Source organism: Spea bombifrons, chromosome 5 (genome assembly GCF_027358695.1).
Source record: "Spea bombifrons isolate aSpeBom1 chromosome 5, aSpeBom1.2.pri, whole genome shotgun sequence".
Classification (NCBI taxonomy): Eukaryota; Metazoa; Chordata; class Amphibia; order Anura; family Pelobatidae; genus Spea; species Spea bombifrons.
In genome coordinates, this window is record NC_071091.1 from 3,234,465 (window position 1) to 3,240,967 (window position 6,503).

Consider the following 6,503-nt stretch of genomic DNA (forward strand, 5'->3'; position numbering starts at 1 on the left):
AACGCTCTACTGGATGAACGGGCAAAAATCCCACAGAAACTCCCCAAAATCTCCTTCCCAGAAGAGCGGAAGCCGTTATATCTGCAAAGGGGGGCCGACTTCATATTAACTAATGATCGCGGAACCCGCGCAGGGATTAGGCGGTGGATCCGGCGCACGCGGTGCTGTGATTATGAGATTAGTTGCTAAACACACATTTCAGCAGTTATGAATTATTTTGGGGGATTTGTGCCCCGGGAGCTGAATATATTACCTGTTGGTATGATTTAAGTACAGAAGCTTCATATTCCCCCCAAAAAAGTAGAATTTTCACTGATTAAAATTGCACTCAGTAGCTGCTCCACTTCATTGATTCCTCATATTGAAGATTCTTGCGCAAACGCATCTGAAACCCCTTACAGTTAATTCACTTTATAAATTTGCTCCAAAAAAGAACAGCATTTTCTGTGAAATGCCAGAAAAAGAAAAGAAAAAAAAACAGGCAGGGGGTTCAAATACATTTTCCTCGTTCAGAAACATGAAACGCTCCGTCATCCTAAGAAATAATGTTTAAACAAGGAAAGCCTTTGTTCTATATTTTAATTGTGCGATGAAACCAGAGAGATCTGAGTAAACAGGAAGGTGCCTGGATATTGTCAGAACTCCTTATTAGGGACGCCATCTGCCCCCTTTAACTGGGGGGACACTTGTAAAAACCCAATTCCCAATTAATTCTATAGGTCACATGTTTAGCGTGAGTATTATATATATAGGGCTACACAGCAAATACTAGCATACATTTTACTGCTAAAACAGACACACATGCTAACACCATACATTAACACATGCACACTCTAACTTCATACAGTGACACACATTCATTCACACACACATACTAACACCATACGCTAACACATGCACACTCTAACCTCATACAGTGACACACATTCATTCACACACACATACTAACACCATACACTTACACGTGCTCACTCTAACTTCATACAGTGACACACATTCATTCACACACACACACACATACTGACACCATACGCTAACACATGCACACTCTAACCTCATACAGTGACACACATTCATTCACACACACATACTAACACCATACACTAACACATGCACACTCTAACCTCATACTGTGACACACATTCATTCACACACACACACACACACAAACACCATACACTTACATGCTCTCACTCTAACCTCATACAGTGACACACATTCATTCACACACACATACTAACACCATACACTTACACGTGCTCACTCTAACTTCATACAGTGACACACATTCATTCACACACACATACTAACACCATACACTAACATATGCACACTCTAACTTCATATAGTGACACACATTCATTCACACACACGTACTAACACCATACACTTACACACACTCACTCTAACATCATACACATACACAAACGCTCTCGCATTATCAGGGCACTTATACAGACACGCGCACGCCTTTCCCTCTTGCCACTTATACAGCCCTGTCTGCACTGCACCTCACACTCTCCGTGTGCCGTGCACTCGCGGTATCCGTCTTAGGACGCCACATAGACTTCATTCCACCAATCAGGGGAGAGAGTGTGCATGGAGGCTCCACCCCTTTAATGAAGAACATGGAGATGATAGCGGGGAGAAGAGTATGAGGGAAGAAGACAAAAGAACAAGAAGAGGCAAAAGAAGAAGTGGAGCTGCAAGAAAGGAGAGTGAGAGTGTGAAAGAGAGTTGTGAGTGTAACAAAAGCAAAAACAGTGGTTTTTATTTTTCCCCTGATAAGGGCATCTTATATTTGGACTTTTACTTTTTTTCTTTTCTTTCATTAAGATCCAAATTTTGGAGCTCATCTTATATTCAAGCAAATCCAGCATATATCATTCTACTAATGGAGAAAGTATATCTCGATACATACATAGTTACAATAACCCAAAAGCTACAAAGTCACCCAAACATTACATTTAAACTACTTCTAATATCGATACATTGTATAAAAAAACTGACCAAAAGATACTTAAACTACTCAAAAGTTTGGGTTTCTTTAGAAAAAGAAATAGCTGAATAATAATAAAAAATCTATATATAATATATACAATCGAATCTTAAACGTGGAACCTTATCACCATAGTAACCAATAGAATTGTTTAATTCAGAAATGTTCTGTTGGTTGCTATGGTGATAAAACCACTTTCCAGACTTTGCCACAGAATCGCTTTTTATTCAGAACTCCCGAAGTATAAAAGAAAGGCATATTTTGGAACATTTTATCGTTTTACACTCAAACCTTAATCAGTCGTTGGTCTCGTCTTAGATTCCGGAGCCGTATGTCTATCCCATGCATGTTTAATCCCCTCACTGTATCACCCTCTACCACTTCTGCTGGGAGTCTGTTCCACTTATCTACCAGTAAAATAAAATGTCCTTAAAGCAGATCAATCTTTTTCTATCTGTTCCACCGGGAACCACATTGCGTCTCAGTACTTTAACCCCGCGATAATAGGATAATAAATGTCACATACTCAGAAATACTCGGCCATGGATGCCGTCCAGATGTTTCGTCTCCGTCCGGGAATCGGAAGAATAAACCGTGAATTTACCGACAGAGCTTCCGATCTCTCTGCTTCGTGTCACATCCACTAAACGGCTTCCCAAATCACCCTCTCCGTCTATCTCCTTCTAAGTCTCCTTGAAGAATGATGCCTTTTTTCTCTTGAAAAGTTACTTTGCTTATAGCGACCCGGGGGGGGGGTTAATGAGTCACCGGCTTTTAGCCCTCCAGATTTAACGCTGAATCAGAGGAAGAAACGCAATCTATGTTCTTGGGTAAAAGGAAAGCCCTTTCATTAAGATTTTTTTTATATAATTGCTATGGAGAAAAAAATAAAAAACGATGACTTCTGCCGATGGAATTCGTAGGAATCACATTTACCCGAAAAAAGTCATTCTGAAATAAAAACGCCGCCCCACCCCCCACAACGAGCATTTCAAATTAGCAGTTTAATATATAAAAAAATATATTTAAAAACAAATTAACTGACCCCCCTAATAACTAGAAAAAGGTGAACACCTACCCCGCCTTCCCCACCCCATCCATGTGAGGTAGGGCAGGGTGGTAATAAGATACCCCTAAGTATACCTCTCCTCGGCCCTATCGCCTACTCGGGGGGGGGGGGGTTAAAGGTAAAAATAAAGTATTGAAATATTAATATTTAAAATAATTGGAGTTATTGGGGCACAAACTGCATCCTCTGCCCATACCAGGGCTCTCTCTAGGTTTTGCCCCTCCTCCTGGTCTCCGGGACACTACAGGGAAACTCTGGGTCGCGGCCTACCCACTTCCTCCGAGTCACTCCCCACCCACTTCCTTCGGGATACTCCCCGCCCACTTCCTCAGGCTCACTGCCCGCCTACTTCCTCACCAAAAATTGCGTGTCTCCCACAATGTCAGCGGGACCGCCCACTGACGTAAGCCGGACCGCCTACCCGCATCCCGCAAAGGCGGGGCTCCAGGAATCCGGAAAGCTCCCAGGTATGCCACCCTCTTTGAAGAGGCACAGACCCCGCCCTGCCCCTCTCCACCTGCCCTACGCTGCCAGAATCACAGAGTATAATAGGGTCTCACCAATGGTATAGCAAAAAATACTGCCCCCCCCCGCGAGCTCTATGAATGGGCCCCTCCGCGAGTAAACATCCTGTTGGGTTACCTAGAAGAACGTACTCTGTGAGGAACCCTAACTCTCCGTGAGGACTCAAAACCTGCCTGAGGTCACAAGGTGGCAACGTGGGAGCGGGGCCACCACCCCGCCCCAACCGGGCCAGGAGCCCCCGGCCACACAAAAGCAGGACGGCAAGGCAGCTAGGACAGCTAGACAGTGGCTGAAAATCAGGACTGTGCGACGGAAACAGAGCCTGTTGGGGGTTTGCTTTATGCATGTTACACGACAGAATCCCGAATAAGAACCTCCAGGCTTCCTGTAACTCGGTGTAAACGAGCCCCCCACGGCTGACCTTCCCTTTACTGACGCGGCTCCAGCCGTATGCCTAATTACAAAGCCCCTCCAACAGCTAGCGGTAGGCGGCGTGGCTCCTGTGGCTACCGTGGCCCCTGTGGCCCCCTGGATCTGGACTGAAATTCCTGCCGGTTCCTGTTGGTTATTAATTATCCTCTTATGGCTGAATATAGAGTTATAAATATAGCGCAGGAAGACACGCAGTCACGCTTATTCCCATTCCCCTTTGTCTTTGTTTCTGATCCTTCAAAGCCCACAAGGGGTTTCCATGTCTAGACAAGGTGTGCACCGAGCCACGTCCTTGCTGCGCGAGTGTCCTCCGACCAGCCTCTCTCACAGTCAGAGGTGGTAACGTTTTTTTTCCCCCTCTACGTCTATTTATTAAATTCTAAAATGTAAGAGAAAAAATATGTTTCCTGCATCTGCAACCACCATAAACTCACTCGCTGACATTCTATCGATTGTCCGACTTAGTGTAACCACCTCTGCTGGGAGGCTGCTCCACTATCGAAATAAAAAAAATACTGCATGAAAACAGATCAAACTGATTCTCAGATGTAAGAACGTGGCTGGTCCCAAGACTTTACGAATACATAAGAAGCAGCGGCAGGTAGAAGAAGCCAGGAAAGGCGTAGGATAGTTAGAGACATTTGCAAAGAAGCGTGTCTTACCTTTCGACTAAGTAGAAAAAAAACAGGTGGGTGACCATGCGCGGCTCACAGCATCCCCCGGGAATCTGCAATCATCGGAGATGCCTCCAGCACTGATGGGGAGAGAGAAATTGATACAATTCAGTATTGTCTTCCTTCTCCCCGTCATCCTTTCCCCGCCAAGCACAATGAACGCCACGTCTCAATGGCCCGATTGTGCCCCTGGTGAGACCGCCAGAGTAAGACCCTCTGTGTTAAAGGCTTCAGAACCGGCTTATGAAACCCTCGTGGGTCCGGAACCAACAGGACAGAAGGAAAAGAGGATGCATTTTACATTTTTTAGGGGGGGGGGGTGAACGTTTGCAACTAAATTAAGTATTACTGGTGAAAAAGGGACATCAAGCTTCCCTGTTGCCATGGACAAGGGGGGTATGACATCATAGAAGCATTCAAATATGTCTATTTAGCATGGATCCCACAGTGTTTTCCTGCATGCAAAACGGGGCAGGAGTTCGTGTAGCTCCTCCCTCAGGTGCTGCTACTGAAACAGGAAGTGTACTTAAGTACACAGGAACTCGCTACGCGTTAAAAAGAAAGCAGACTAGATTAACAAACTTGGTTCCCGTCTCAAACAGTCCCCCCTGGTGATTCTATTGCCTGGGGTGGTCTATACCTTTGGTGTTTCCTCGTTGTTGAGTGCCCTCTCCCACTACACCTAGTGCAGCCCTCATAGCTACTTCTATACGGTGGGTTGGGGTCTGCTCCCCCACACTCACTCACACTACTACTCTGCTGTTTGAGAGAGGCCCACCCAATCTACATGAGCGCAGGAACAGTGAGCACTACACATTCCCCCACTCACTTAGCCTCTACCACGACTGCTGGGAGGCTGTTCCACTTATCTAGCACCCTCTCAGTAAAGAGAAACCTTCTTACATTCCATTTAAGACCTTTCAGTGTCAGAGGAGGGTTAATATTCTTTAATCTGCCCCTGGAAAATTGTAAAAAAAAACTCACAAAATTCCCATGATGTGAATCAGAATAAAGAAGATTTAATCAGAAAAACATATTTAGAAAGTATTTACAAACATCTTTGATATTAAGATATGCATCTTCGGGGGCCATAAATTAACAAGATATGACCTTTTCTCTGTAATTAAAGGGACGTCGTTAATGCAAGGACAGCATTTGTTGGGAAAAATGTTCCAGCAGATCCATTAAATGACCCCCAGAGACCGCCGGCTCCAAAACACAGGGGGTAGGAGGGGATTAACGGAGAGATTAAGCGATACTGTGGGAAAGAAATATGCAAAAATATCTAAAATACTGTCCGGAAACAATGAAAAATGATAAATATACAAAAGTTTTTAAAAAATCTAAAAGTTGTCAGATTTAAAAAAAAAAAAATCACCAGCTTATTTATTATTTAGGGTATTCCTTCCTGCTCATAAAAAATAACTTTCTCCCCTATATTATTTTAAACAGTAATAACCCCCAGCGCTGTATACAGTAATATAACCCCCAGTGCTGTATACAGTAATATAACCCCCCAGCGCTGTATACAGTAATATAACCCCCAGCGCTGTATACAGTAATATAACCCCCAGTGCTGTATACAGTAATATAACCCCCCAGCGCTGTATACAGTAATATAACCCCCAGCGCTGTATACAGTAATATAACCCCCAGTGCTGTATACAGTAATAACCCCCAGCGCTGTATACAGTAATATAACCCCCAGCACTGTATACAATAATATAACCCCCAGCGCTGTATACAGTAATATAACTCCCCAGCGCTGTATACAGTAATATAACCCCCCAGCACTGTATACAGT

The 6,503-nt window shown here is 44.1% G+C and overlaps 1 protein-coding gene across 2 annotated transcripts in view; it reads right to left on the bottom strand.

Annotated features, from left to right (window-relative positions):
• Positions 1 to 4,782, bottom strand: part of LOC128497504 (gap junction gamma-1 protein-like) — a 28,072-nt gene extending 23,290 nt beyond the window's left edge. Inside the window, exon 1 of one of the 2 annotated variants that reach the window (XM_053467607.1) lies at positions 4,688 to 4,782. The gene's annotated coding sequence lies outside the window, so the exon portion shown is untranslated. Of the gene's footprint in view, positions 1 to 2,525; positions 2,680 to 4,687 lie in introns of those variants that run through there. The other variant, XM_053467606.1, reaches the window with a different exon arrangement.
• Between the last annotated feature and the right edge of the window lie 1,721 nt (positions 4,783 to 6,503).